Source organism: Rhinatrema bivittatum, chromosome 10 (assembly GCF_901001135.1).
Source record: "Rhinatrema bivittatum chromosome 10, aRhiBiv1.1, whole genome shotgun sequence".
Lineage (NCBI taxonomy): Eukaryota > Metazoa > Chordata > Amphibia > Gymnophiona > Rhinatrematidae > Rhinatrema > Rhinatrema bivittatum.
Window position 1 is genome coordinate 73,100,574 of NC_042624.1, and position 15,600 is coordinate 73,116,173.

The following is a 15,600-nucleotide window of genomic DNA, read 5'->3' on the forward strand; positions in this document are numbered from 1 at the left end:
TAAAAAAAACAAACAAAAGTTTTTATATAGATTTAAACGATAAAAGGTAACAAAATGAAAATAAAAGCGAAATGACAAAAAAATCCATGCACACCCCCACCAAATATTGCTAACAAATGTTTGCATGTGTGCCAGTAAAAAAAAGCCAACTTTTTGATTTGATGATCTTGCCTGATAAATGCTATTTTTTCTACTGGTAAAGAATCATTTTAAGTTTTCAGAATATTTGGGAGTCAAGTGTGGGTCTTGACTCCCAAATATTCTGAAAACTTAATATTGAATATTGGGTCAAGTGTGGGTCTTAATATTGAATATTGGGTCAATATTGGGTCAAGTGTGGGTCTTGACCCTTCATGGAGTTCTGGGCTGCTTGCAGGTGAATTACAAGATGAAACATCACACAGCTGCTACTTGGTTTTGCACAGTCATTGCTAGTTTATTGTCAGCTAATCCACCCAGGTACTTTTCCTGCTTAGTATAAACAAGTCTTGCTCTCTTCCAACTACATTGCTCAAGCCTATTTTTCTCCAGCAACTTCATTACCTTATACTCAGGATAGACAACTCCAGTCCTGAAAACCAGACCTGTTTGTGGCACTCCAGGTCCAGAGTTGCCTACACGTCTTCACATTAAATCCCATGTGTCAGGTCTCTGCCCATTTGCTTGGAGTATCGTTCCTCAGTTTTTCCTGCAATGTGTTCAATATGTGCATGGTGGTGGTCCCCAAAATGGTAATTTTGCTCTCATTTAAATTCATTTTAGGCGTTTTTGTATGAAGTACTGCATAAATGCCTTATGGGGAATTCATGGCTGCCTGCCTGTGATCTCTTATCACAGGCACAATGATGAGAGGTAGGTGGTTGTGCTTTGGTGATTCGAGAGCATGTTGTGGTAATTGCCCAGTTTTAGGCTGGTGAGAAGGCATTGCCAAGTCTACAAGAACTCCACTCCCATGCCTATATACTCTTCAAAAGTTGCATGCATGTAAAGTAGCATATACACGATTTTCTGCTGGTTTAAAAACCTCAACATACATGCCTAAATCGGGGTCCATGAGTAAATGTACACATATAAAAAAGGGGTGAGCCAGGAGCGTTCAGGGGAGGGGCCAACAGTTTTGCAAGTAAGTTGCTATTTTATAAGCAATGTACAGATGTAAATGTGACACTTTATTCCTGCTCAATATCTGGAGGAAGTGATCATTAACATCTTAAAAGTGAAAAATGACTGGATGGGGAAGCTTCAGGCTGAAAAGCCAGGATGGTCTAAATAAGCTGCAGCTGAACTGGGTGAACTGGTAATTTCACGGCCATGCAAATGTTAGAAAATCCCGACTTGCACGTGTAAAAGCTGACATACAGGGGGGAGGGGTTTAAAGGCATCTAAATAATGCAAATAAAATCTACTCGTGTATACCTTAAAAATTAGAATTACAAATTTGTGTGTATATCATTTATGCACACTTTTCTTGTTAAATTCTGACTTATCCAAATTTGAATTTATCCGAATAAGTCGCAGCACATATCGGGCTGTATTCTGATTTATCCGGCTAAGTAACAGCAGGCACTTAGTGCTACTTAGCCAGAGAATTCTTAAAATACTACTTATCCAACAGTCATATAAGCTCTGCTTATCCCGCTATTAGATTTAACGGAATATGTAACAGTTTTTAGACTTATCCGGCTGACTTAGCTGACAAGTAGCATTTTAAGACTTAACCGGCTAAGTAGCACTTTTTAGACTTATACGACTATCTTACATACTTGAATAAATCTGAAAAGCGCTACTTGTTCATCTGAGAAGCACTTTTCAGACTTATCCAGCTAAGAACTGCTATTTAACCGGATAAATCAGAAATTGTCCAGATAAATGCAGCTACTTATTCAGATAAGTCCGAACTTGCGTGGCTCACAGTTTTACATTCGTGAGCGTGTTTGCACACGGTTGTACTCATATTTGATAACCTGTGCATATCATTTGTGCATAGGTCATAAAATACTGTAGTAACTTTGCACACACCTATGTACCTGTGAATATGGGCACAACTGCTTGCTGCAGGCCTGCGTCTTGCCAGATAGCCAGGACAGCTTTGTCCACTGGGGCTACCTTGAAGTTTGTGGTCAGCCCATGCTCCTGGCCTCTCTGTGAAAGGGTAACCTACGATCTGACTGGGTGAACCCACAGCTAGTCAGAATCTCCAAACTGAGTAGATAGATAGGTATACATTGGAGACCTAGACTATACAAATTTATCTCATGTATATTCTGTATGGCTCTCCTAAAAACCCAATGGTCTGTGAGGTCATCAGGACAAGTTTGAGAAGCCCTGACCTAAACAAACTCTCAACTGTGTGACAGTTTTTAAAATACTTCCCTGAGGTGTCTAAATTTAAGAGAACTTTCACCCAAACTCAGACATCTAAGTTTTCAGCTGAGAATTCACCTAACTGTAGTGTCACAGAATTTAGGGCTGCCATTTATTTCCCTAGATTTAGGTGCCTAAATTAGTTTCCTAACTGTGATAATCAACACCAGGCGCTAACTTTCCTCCCCCCTCCTAGCTCTACCCTCATGGTGACCCATTTTGTAGGTACCTAAATGTAGGCACATGGCCCTATCCAGTTTTCAAAAGGGCTAAATTAGTCACCCAAACCTTTTGAAAATTGACCCATCTATATACATTATGAAATCTACCATAAGTTATTTCAAATCATCAAGAAATGTTACCCTCAAGGTACAAAAATTACTAAGAGGGTAAAAAAATGACACTTGTGAAATTGTTTTCCTGCCATTAATTTTCCTCTTGATTAGTTTTTAAAAAAAAGGAATCATTGTCCACAGCCTAAAAACAATACGCGGTTGAAGGTCTTTAGGAGCAAGCTGAAGGACTCCAGGTCAGCTGAACTTACTGACTTAGCTTTTCAGTCCTGTTCAAAACATTAAAAGGCTTGCATGTGCTATAATATAGAGCAAGCATGCAGTGGCTGACGCACACTTGTCTCTAGCATACAGTATAAAGGTAGGCTGCTTCTGCCTCCTTCCATTGGCTGCTGTTCTGAGTGCAGGCCCTCACCTGGTCAATGTCTTTGCCAAGAAGTCACGGGGGCACGTATGAGAAGCACAGTGCGGTAGCAGTGCCATTTCTGAAACTGAGTCAGTCACTCGCACAGAAGAGACTGAGGTGCAGGGACAAGGATAAGGTCTGGCTTTTCCGGCAAATTCATCCCCGCTCCGTATTTTGTGTGTGCTGAATCATGCTTCTTGTTCCTGTGCCATCTTTTCTGTACCCAGATGACCAGATGACCAGTCGCTGCGCAGGTCACACCTTCTACTTAAGCTCTCAATCGGGAAGCAGGAGGGAGAACAACCAAACTTTGCTTTTTCAAATCAATGAGTTTATAAAGTTCACATTTCTTAGCAAAACAGTTACTCAAAATTTACAAAAAAAAAAAAAAAGCAACACTAGGATATTATGTTAAAATCTCTACTGCCCAAGGCATGACATCTGCTTGCATTTGCAGTTTAGCCCGTAAGACGTTGGTAATGGTACATTGGACGATAGGTGAATTAAGCTATGCCCAGGTCACTTCTACTGCCAAAGAAGTTTAATAGTTTAGAAGTGGTCCTATCTGACTCAGGTTATGAGAACTGCTCATTTCAAATATTCCACAAGAAATCCCCACTGCAGTAGCAACAAGCAAATAACTTTTAGACTTGCTGTTGAATTGACAGACCCTAAAAAACGCTCTCAGGTTCACGCTGTACTGGAGTTTTGGGTCCTTGCAAATTCCCTTTTTTCCCCCCTTATTTAAGGCAAAGCTTAGTAAACGGGGCTCTATGTTTGTACCTGAGGCAATGCAGGGGAAGGTGATTTGCCCAAAGTCACAATGAAGAGCAGTAGGATTTGAACCCTGGCTTCCCTTGTTCTCACTTGCTGCTCTAACCACTAGGCTACGCCTCCCTGTGCTAGGGCTGGGCTTCTGATCGGTTCCAGGTAGGCACCCACGACCGACCCCATAAAGAAGATCCAACAACAAAACCATTCCCATGCAGGATAAACATTGTTAGATCTTAGCTCCATAATTTGCCCCGTAGCATTCTGATTAGGCAACATTTGCCAGTAGCTAAGTTAAGATGCCTCTTTCCCCTGAATGCACAGGTTTTTTTTATGTCCATAAACAGTTAAAAACCTCCAAAACTATGAGGGTGGAAGCACCTGACTACCAAAAACTATTCTTTGTTTCGCCAAATTGTTATTACTTTTTTCAGCTTCCAAAAAGATATTTACAAATTAAGAATTATGGAAAGTGAAAAAGATTTCCAAGTATCCAAATCTGCAGAATGCCTCCACCTAGCGTTGAGTGGGGAGACCTCAGCAGCGTGATAAGGAGATGCCTTTTACCATTTTATTTCCCCTTGCTTTGCCATCGGCCAGCAGTCGTTTTCAGGACAGGCTGATGGAGTCCTGCTTTTAGCCCACTGTACTCCAGACTTCAAGGCGAAACTCAGGGACGAAGAGGGTAAAACCAGGACTGATCAGCCTGTGCTGGAAAAAGAAGCATGGAATCAGCCGGCAGCTCTCATTCCCCCTCCATATTCATTGGGAAATGCTGGCACTATTACCAGAGGATCCGCATTACAGACCCGGTGCCACTCCTGACCGCAAACCACCTGATACAATGGGCAATAGGAGATGGCCATGTTGCTCTGCTACAGCAGTTCAGATCTGTGCCTGCTGCAAAGCTGAACCCTTCCCCTCCCTGGCTAAGTTTCAAGTCTCGGCAATGAGCCGAGGACAGGTCCTTTTTAACGAAGACTGAGACCCTGTGGCGCCCGGGAACCTGGACTCCTTGGGGTAGATTTTATAAATTTACGACTTTTGTTCACACACCAGACGCGAACAAAAAGTACGCTGGATTTTATAAGATACGCGCGTAGCCTATAAAATCCGGGATCGGCGTGCGCAAGGGGGTGCACATTTGTGCAACCTGCGCGCGCTGAGCCCGGCGCGTGCTGCCTGTTCCCTCCGAGGCCGCTCCGAAATCGGAGCGGCCTCGGAGGGAACTTTCCTTCTGCCACCCCTCACCTTCCCCTACCTAACCCACCCCCCCCGGCCCTATCTAAACCCCCCCCTACCTTTGTTGGCAGATATACGCCTGCCAGCAGGCTGCTGGCGCGCCGTCACCCGATCTGGGGGCTGATCCAGAGGCCTCGACCACGCCCCCGGGCCGGTGTCACGCCCCTGACATGCCTCCTGCCCTGCCCCGAAATTTGTGCCGCCCACCCGGCACGCCCCCTTTGCAAAGTCCCGGGGCGCGTCCCGGGGCTTACGCGCGCCACCGAGCCTATGCAAAATAGGCTCAGCGCGCGCAGGGGGGGGGTTTAGGGTAGATTTTCTGGGGGTACGCGCATATCCCTTTGAAAATCTACCCCCTTGTGGATAGAAGGTTACCCTCATGGCCAAGGCAGGAGGGTTAAACCTGTTAGAAACAGACTTCTAAAGTACTCGCAATCATTTCAGTTTCTCTAAAGTTACAATTAACAATTTAGCCTCCTCCTCCAATTATGAAGTGAAAGGACCTGCTATGCAAGAAGCATTGGTTTAACTGACAGTGACACATCCAGGGGAGCAGAGGTGGATGAGGACATTCGAGGGGGTTTCAGGCACAATAGCTATTACCCTTTTACACATCAAGCCTTGATCGCACTTGCCATGCAAAGCAATCAGGCTCTTCACTACACTTGCATTTTTGCCCAGCACTTTTCGTCTCCCCCTTTGGGCCTGCAGTTCAATCAGACGCGACTCTAGTGGGCTACAGCACCGTGAGCCTTGATTCCTAGCTGCCTGGAGACTTCTCCCCTTCTTTTTTTCTCTTCCTTTCCTCACTCAGCCCAGCCATTGCAGTGCCACTCCTTGAACAGGAACCAAGAGATGAAGCTCCTTCCGCCGTGCACACAACATGGCCTGCAGACGTTGCCCTGGAGCAGTGGCTGAGACTCCCTGCCCCAGGGGCATGGGGCTGATGTAATAAGGTGCGCGCAGTATTTAACACTCGGTTACAAGCACGTCTTGTGCGTGAGCTTCCCTGCTGGGGCAGGAGGGAGCTTTGCACAAGGATAGGTGTACAGGTTAGCACCCTCTCGTGCAAATTCCACGTTAACAATGGCATTCGCTAGTACCCCCAATGCAGCAAGGTGCACAGGCTTACCTCCTGTTTCTTAGCCCTGGACTCTTAACTCCTAGACAGAGGGGAAGTAAAGTTTCCAGGGCTACTGTTAGCCTACGGGCAAAAGCTGGAGCTCCAGGAATGGGATATGCAGTTGGGCTATTATGCACAGAAAACATCCTTTGTGCAGAAAACATGTTTTCTGCAAATAAAAGATTGATTTTTCTTCATACAAATCATGAGTCCGAGGTTAAAATGTGTGCTCGGCCTATGCAAAAGACTGAGTGCACATTTTAACTCGAGGTTGTGCCCTTTTTAACTCTCAGTGCATTAACATACCATTTTCTTACTGCAGTGGGAGTTACATTTTTTCCCCATGCGGGTTTAAAACCTGTGCACTGTTCTACCACGCTCCTCCTCATATCAGGCTCTAACACCACAACCTCCCAGCGCATCACCAGCCTGCTCAGGCCGCAGAGTCCTGGCCCAGGAATCAAGCCCCGTCTACAGCATTGCCGTTCAGCTACTGGGTCGCTCCTGATCTGCACTGAGTCCCTAGCACCAATGAGCCTATCTGTGTGGGCCAATGCTTTTAAAAATTAGCAGCGGTGGGACTTTATATGCTTAAGGTTCTGTGCACAGAAAAGGAGGCAGCTACACAACCAACAGCAGACATCTAGAACCCCATCTAGCAGAATTTCTGCCCCATGGGAGCTTAGTAGGATGTGTAAATACCTGGTTCAGAATCTGGATACTACATTGAAACATCTGAATTATGAAAAGTTACCCATGCATCCAGCTATAAGGCTGCACAACAAATCCCCCACTTTCTGGTGTCTGAACATTTATAAGGAGTCGTAACTGGTCCTGTCCCATCTCTATGCTCCTTTTTCAGATGTCTAACCCTCCTGCCCACTGTTGAAAACTTAGCTTATGGTGTAATATCTAACCCTACTTCTATGCCATACAAAAACGTGCATCAGTGCAAAACCCGAGTGATGATTACTAGGCAGCTCTGCTCTTTATTCCTTCTTGTAGTACCACACTTCGTTGTGTCGATTGAAGAGCTTGAATGGACTGTCATACCCAGCCGTGTAATAGAAATCATCATGATAGGACTGGCCAGCTCTTGTCAAGTTCTGAGCCAGCACCTTGGCTTCTTCTGCAAATTTTCCAACCGAAGCAAATCCACCAAAGGACCTGCAGTGAGACAGTGGGAAGGGCATCAGTTCTCCTCCTCTGTTTCTACCAATTATGCTACCTGAACTATTAGGCCCGGGAAATGGCGTGCTGCTGCCACCCACCCAGCAGCACCCTCCAATACTCAGTGTGAGACTGTATGTAAGCAGGAAGGAATCATCTGCAATCTGATTCACCTGTCAGCTCTTACAGCTTTGCTCATGCTAATGACTGCTATTTGAAGCAGATCTGGAACATTCCTAAACATTTGGTTCTCAATTGGTTCTGAAGCCTACACTGGTTACCCAGCATAGCAGGCAGACCACGGTGCCATACGTGTGGATGCCGGTGCTATAGATTCAGCATGTAACGGTGCTGAAAGCTTGCCATAACGTGTGCCGTTCCTGGCAGGTTCTAGGGTGCTTTTCATTACACTTTGTAAATGTAACTAAAGATGGTGACAGCTGTGGTCTGCACCTCCTGTTAAGAGCATACAAATGAAATGCCATGCTGCGGCAGATCAAGGTCCAGCGAGACCAGCATCCTGTCTCAGTGGGCGGTGTGGGTCCCAGGTACCTGGCAGATCCCAAAATTCAGATCTTTTGCCTGTTGTTGATTCTCAGGGCTAGCGCTGGCTTTCTGTAGTCTACTTGATTAATAACGGTTTATGGACTTTTCCTCCAGGAAACCTCTTTTAAACCCCCACTAGGGTGGTCGCCTTGATCACGCCTTCTGGCAGCAGATTCCACAGCTTGGGAAATGCTGCATCATGGTACCACGGTGACCTCAGCTACACCATGCGCCGAGTCTGCTTATCACAAAGAGGATACAATATGCTTTACAGCAGGGGCATGAACTTGCAGTCCTCAAGAGCTGCAAATGAGGCAGGCTTTCAGGATATCCCTAATAAATATGCATGCGATAAGACTTCCCTTGTTAAATCGATCTTGACAATGTATTACTTTTTTTTTGGAAGGGGTTGGTAAACATACGGATAAGGGTCAGCTGGTTAGTAGAGTGGGTTTGGATTTTCAGAAGGCATTGGACAATGTCCACCCCCGAAAGACTTCTCAGGAAATTAAAAAGTCAGAGGATTGGAGACAGCATCTTATTGTGGATTAGTAATTGGTTAAAAGACAGGAAGCAGTCGGTTTCCTAAATGGAGGAAAGCCATTAGTGGAATACCACAGTGAATGACAAATGAGATGATCACATTTGCAGATGATACAAAAATCATTCAAAGTTATTAAAAAAAAAAAAAAAAGCAGTGGATTGTGAGGAACTGCCGAAGGACCTTGAGACTAGGAAACCAAGCAACCGAATGGCAGATGAAATTCAATGTGGAAAAGTGCCCGGTGACGCAGAGAGGGGAAGATAATCCTAATTATAGGTACATACTGCTGGGTTTCATATGAGAAATCAACACCCAGGAAAAGTACCTTGGAGTTATTGTGGACAATACATTGAAATCCTCAGCTCAGAGTGCTGCTGCGGTCAAAAAAGCAAACAGAATATTAGGAATGATTAAAAAAAAAAAAAAAAAGCAACAGAGAACAAAATGGAGCCTATGATAGTGCTTCTGTAAGATAGAGTGAAAGGGTATTAGGTACCCTAGGCATGCCCCCCTCCCCCCACCAGTGGCAGTGGCTCCAGCACAGCGCACCCTTCTTTTGGGGCAGTGGCTCTGGCACAGTATCCACCCTGTCTCTTTCCTCACCCTCTACCCAACATCTCTTCTTCTCCCCACACAGCATCCTTCCACTCCCTCCCTGGCACCTCAGCATCATCTCAATCTTTCAGCTCCCTCCACCTTCCCATGCCTGCTTAGCACTCACTCTCTCAACAGTGCCACCTAACTCATCTTCTGTCTCTCCTTCCCCTCAGCACTCTCTCTCTACCCCATCCACTTAACTCCTCCTCTTTCTCTCCACCCTCACGGCACCCTCTTTTTTTCACCATCCCCATTCACCCAGTAGTACCTGCTCTCCAACCCCTCCACTTGCCAAGTTTTCTCTCTTTCTCTCCACCCTCCACTAGTGACCTGGTACCAGCAGGATGGGAGCTGGGGCTGTTTTCGGTGGATACCTGCATTGGTAGCCAGTGCGAGCTTGAGGCTATGGGGGAGTTGGATAATGAGGCAGCATCGGTGCTTGCTTGACTCAGACAACCTGATGAGCCACAGTGAGGGAGAGAACAGCAGCGGCAAGAGCATTGCTCATGGCTCCTGCCATTATCCGCAGCTGCAGGGGGCTGTGGCAGTGAGCAGACAGGCGAAGGCAGGAGCAGAGAGGGTCTGTGTGTGCCTGGGGTGAGAGAGAGTGGCAGAAGCATTTAAACAGTTCCCACCACCGCTAGCTGCTCTGGGAGGACAGCAGAGTCAGGCACAGCAGACCTGGAAATGCCAGGCTGCTCCAGAATAGAGCTGGTGCACTGGGGTAAAGGGTCTGGAGGGAAGCAAATAGAGATAGGGACAGTTTTCAGAGGCGCACCAAATCCCTTCATCTTTTTTTTATTTTTAATTTCAGAGATTTCTGGGATTTTACCTAGGGCTGCCAACTGGCTCTAGATTTTCAGGACAGGTTGATCCAGTCCTGATTTTATCCCTTTGCATGCTGGGTCTTATTCTGCTTTCCCTACTGCATTCCCTAAGAAAAGCAACACTATAAGTCCCTGCATGCAGGGCAGTAAAACCAGGTCTGGATCAACCTGTCCTGAAAATCTGGAGCCAGTTGGCAACCCTAATTTCACCACCCTAAATTTTGGTGCTGTAGGCAACCACCTAGTTTGCCTAATGGGACAGCTGGCCCTAAGCAGAACTAAAAAAGGGACAGAAAAGGGCAGAAAAACTATAAAGGAAAGGGAATGGCTCCCTTATGAAGAAAGGCTGGGGCTCTTCAGCTTGAAGAAGAGACAGGTGAGAGGGGATATGAACGAGGCTTATAAAATCAGGAGCTGGGTGGAAGAGTTAATACGGGATGGCCATTTACCCTTTAAATAGCACTAAGACTAGGGGTCACTCCATAAAACTAACAGGTAGACGTTTTAAAACAAGTCAGAGAAAATATTTTTTCACGCAACACATGAGCTGTGATTTTTGTTGCCAGAGGAAGTGGTGAAAGCAGTCAGCATGGCGGGGTTTAAAAGGGGTTTAGACAAGTCTATAAACCATTTTTAGACAGGTAGACTTGGGAAAGTCACTGCTTATCCCTGAGAAAGGGGACCAAGGAATGAATCAATTCTTTGGGATCTAGCACGTGTTTGTGATCTGGATTGGCCGCTGTTGGAGACAGGATGCTGGGCTCAGTTGACCTTTTCTCTGACCCAGCAGGGCACATTTTATGTTCTTATTATCCACTTGTGGCCATGATTCCTTTTGGCAAGATACTGCAGTAGTTTGCCATTGCCTTCTACGGCCCACAGCCCCCCTTGGTCTTTGTGGGAAATCCCCCATCTATTCCGAGCCTTCTTAGCCTCCTAGGGCTGCCAGGATCAGGCTCACTCTGGGTGGTGTAGATGGAGCTGAAAAATAGAGTAGGACCTAACGAATTTGCTTCCAAATGACTTTGTATAAAAAGGATAGGCAACTGATTTCTAATATTTTGCTACTGGAATAACCAGGGTATTTGATATCTCAGCCCGGCAGCACCAGATGGACAGCAGAACCAGTACTGCACCACCTGACAGAGCAGAGAAGGGCAGAACTGGCCTCATGACATCAGGCGGAGCACAGGAGAGCAAGAATGGCACCGTGCCACCCGGCAGAGAGCAGGACCAACACCGTGCTTACCTGACAAAGATGGCTGCCCCTTTCCTTTCCTCAAGAAATAGATCTGGATTGCTGGGCTGAGGCGGGCTCTTCTGATGTTCCGTTGGCACATAAAAAGAAACTTTGAAGTCCGTGCAACCAGCTTTCACCAGGCACGTGACTGGTGCAGTCATCTCAAGCTTCATTTCTGAAAGAGAAAAATCCAGTTCCTCTCCTGTTAGAAAAGATACATTTAGTGTCACCCATGTGCGCGTGCAGATGGTCAGTATCAAGGAAGCCAGGAACCCAATGGGATAAAATGAAGTGAGCCGAACAGCGCAGAAGACATGGGTCTAAACAATTCTCCCTCTCCTTTACCAAACAGGGTTAAGATGTACCAGATTTTGGAGCCCATCTCATGTACCCAGGAGCAGCAGATTGGTGTGCAGGAGATCCAGGTTTGTTTTCCGGACCCCGCGTCCTGCTTTTAGAGCTGCCTGGGGCTGAAAGCCACCCACAGACGCAGTTCTACAGCCCCCAAGATGGAGGGAATTTGAACAGGAATCCAGCTTGACATCTACCAGCTGGCCAAGAGCTGCACTTCAGGCCTCAAAACCTGCTTTGCAAGATAAAACAAACTATGCTAACGAACTGGGTTCTTGGACCATAAATATGCAAATGTGAAAGGCACAATCATGGATAATAATGAATTGGCCACGATGGTAAAGTGCAAAAGAAGTTAAATGGTAAAACACTGTCCTGAATAAAGTGAGACATGGTAAAATGCTTTCAGCGATGGTTGGTGGCTGAGATGTATCCTTGCAATGTAGACAGGAAGGACGGGGCAGACTAGATGGGCAGGTCGCCCTTTTCTGCCGTCATCTACTGCGTTACACAGAACAGGACAGCGGACAGGGAGCCTATTCAGCCTGCCCAGTTTTCTTGCTGCTGCATCATTTCATTTCCTTTCTCCCATATGGAAACCCTTTCATACCATGATCCTCAGTTCCTCTATTTTGCACCTTATCTGACTTCACCATGTACTTCTTTTTTTTAAACAGGCAGACCAGAGTTTCACACCCTATGGATTCGGATGATAGCATAACAGTGACTTCCAGTGATGGCTCCAGAAAGATCCCCCAACCCAGGCCTCGAGACACACCCAGCTCCACAATGAATAAGCATCGGTCAGATTTGCAGGCACTGCCTCCGTTATATGCAAATCTGGCTCATGCATGTCCAGTGTGGGTATCCTGAACACCTGACTGGGCTGGGTGTGTCCTGAGGCCTGGGCTGAGAAGCACACTGCCCTAATAGAGACACTAAGAACCTGAATTAATCCAGAAAAGTTCATTTGGCTTAATGGAAAAAAAAATTACTGATCTATGGATGCAATATTAATTAAAAGGCAAAATTACTGAGTGACCGGTGGAAACCAAAATGACACTGGAACCAGAAAAACAAAAATCAAAGAACAAGCCAGAAAGACTGTTGCAGTGTCAGTTGAAGTGGTAAAAAAAATGTCCCAAAGAGGGTAGCCACAGCTCTGTAGCAGCGTTTAAGTTGGACTCGGTGATGGATGAAATAAGAAAAGCCTGAACTTGTGGCTACACCTCCCACTCTAGGTGACTGGCTGCTACCATGCTTTCCAACTTATTGTACCTCCGCCTTGGGAGAATCCCTTCAAGAAGGTGGGTAAGAAATCCAAAGACAGAAAGACAGGAGATCCTGGCCAACCAATTGCTGGGGTAATGGCCTGGCTGCAGGGGGAGGCTCAACATTTAAAAGGGGGAATATTTCTGGCTGCCAGAACTGAAGGCCAGTGGTGCGTCCGTTTCAAACTACTCCAGTCGGCGTGGCTGGAAGCCAAAACAACTGACTGAAGCAAGCCGGCTGCCAAAACGTAAACCATTTATATTCTCAGTATTTTTAGGAAGGGGTACGGGATCCCTCTGTTTTATATATATATATATATATATATATATCTATTGCAAGGCTTTGCTTGAGGTTTAGCCTCATCACACACCAGCCTACGTGCTGCCTCACACTCCAGATATCACAGCAGCCGGTACAGACACTGCTGACCCCCCCAGCAGGTTTTTAGCAGGCAACGGCTATGGGAAGAGTTTGTGAGGTCACAGCTTCAGTGAGCCTTCTTCTGTCCTCGGTCAGCCCCTCATTTCTCTTGATGGGAGTACCCAGCTCCAGTGATGGAGCTCCCAGGAGCCATCTGCCAGATGGAAGGACAAAGGTTACCTATCTGACTCCATGACTCCCAGATCCAAAGCTCGAGATCCCCTTCCCCCACATACAAATAAATCCTGGGGGTGTTTTTGAAAATCAGATTTGGGAACCACTGATTTAGCTTAAATGCCTAAGAAAGCCCCAAGCCTCTGAAACTGATCGCACATACCCTAGAGAGGATTATTCTACCTGGACAGGTTAGGGCAGGAAGAGCAGGGTTGAGATCTAGAGAGAGCACAAGCTGAGGGGAAAAACAGTTTCTAAAATTGTTTTATTGAAGATTAGTAATTAGTACAGCAAAGCAAAGTTACTATACAACAAGCAATGGATCCATCTTGCAAACAACTGTTGTTCACTTAAGGCAAAACTGGAAAAATGGCAATATAAGATGCAAACTAATGGAAGGCAAATAATAATTGAATATACAGGACAAAATCAGGTAGGGTACACTTTAACAGCTAAACATTGCCACTTATTTAGCATTATTCATCTTAGCAATCTTGTTTGATATTTTTAAGCAGTCTTTTTGAATGATGACAGTGTTTAGACTGTAAACAGCTAGGATGCGATATGAATGGCAGTAAAGAAAAATCTTTTAAACTTATTATTAAACTTATCTGGGATATCTATATTTCCGTAGGAAATAAAGATCCAGCCTTAGGAACATTATGATAGGAATCACTGGGCATCCACCGGCTCCTCCAGGATGTGCAGAAGAGAACATGGGGAAGGTGAATTCAACAAGGTCCAATCCAATCTGTGTTTGTTGAATCTGCCCTGAAAAGGGCCAAAAAGTCCAAAACTCAATTTGCTCTGTACCTCTTGGACACGTCACAGACTTTGGACCTTTATCTAAGGAAGTTTTTCCAGAATGCAATATGCAATTCCTGCACAGCTTTCATGCTAGAAAAGTCTCCATGCTGCAATCATTACATCTTTCCCATTTGGCTTCTCGGAAGATCATGTACTCTCCTATTGTGCCCTCTACAGTTTTGGTGTCAACAACATTTAAACTGGACAGCAAGATCCTGTCTTGGCACCTCAAACGTGCTGGCAGGTTGGCATTTAGCACATTGGCCTCAACTATGATGCCAAGAGAAGCAGTAATTGAGACCTTTGCCAAGGCACCAAATGTCTCTGCACTCATACTGAAGTCATGGCACAGTGACTCAATGTTGGTGCTTTCTGCAACGAGCTATGGCCACACTTGTAGAGAGGGAAGCCTCAGCAGCAGCTAGATGAGGCCAGGGCACCTCTTTTTGTCTTTCCTAAGATACCTCTGTGCTCTTAAGGTGTTGGTGGCAGTGCCAATCGTATAGGAAAAGAACGTGGGAGGCCGTTCTCAATGTACTTTCTGTAGGAAAGATGGTAGACACTTAATACTGTGTCTAAGAGGCTCTCAAGCTTCAGTAGGTCCAGCTGCTTTACCAATCCATGCTTGTTTAATCCTTCCCAAAGGGCTAAGTCTAGAAATCATTCTTTGGCTCCCCCAGGACATTAAATTCTTAGATCAGGTCTTTCCAAACCTGTCCTGGGGAGCCTAAAGGCAGTCAGGTTTTCAGGATATTCACAATGAATATGCATGAAATAAATTTGCATAAAATGGAGATTCAGTATATGCAGATGTTATCTCATGCATATTCACTATGGATTTTCTGAACACCCAACAGGCTGGGGGGGGGGGGGGGGGGGAATCCCCAGGACAGGTTTGAGAAGCAATGCCATAGCCCTTTACAGGAGAAAGGTTTTTCAGCTCCTGGTAGAGCATAGCATCAGATCTTTTTTGAGTGGTGGTGTGAGGAGATTAGAAGAAAACATTTTCTTTTGGGTGGATTACAATAAACTCAAACGCTGTAACAGAGTGGTCAGAATGAGGAGTGGTCGAATCCTTGGCAGGTAAGATTCAATGCAAAAAAAGTGTGGAGTCATGCATTTGGGACACAGAATTCTGGGTGGATAATACATGAGTGAGGTGAAAGGGAGATCTAGGGGTGATTGTTTAAATATCTTGAGATCACCACACACTGTGTGAGAAGGTGGTGGCCTGAACCAGAGGGATAGTGGGATGCACAGAAGAGGCATAATTAGCAGGAAAAATTAAGAAAAAGGAAAGTGATAACACCTCTATACCGTTTTTTATTGAAACCTCACCTAGAACATAACACAATGTCTTATGCTGCTTATCTGTAACAGAGGTTCTCTATATAGAGCAGGACAAATCAGCCATGACATCATCTGATGACATCATCCAATGGTGCTGGTGCTG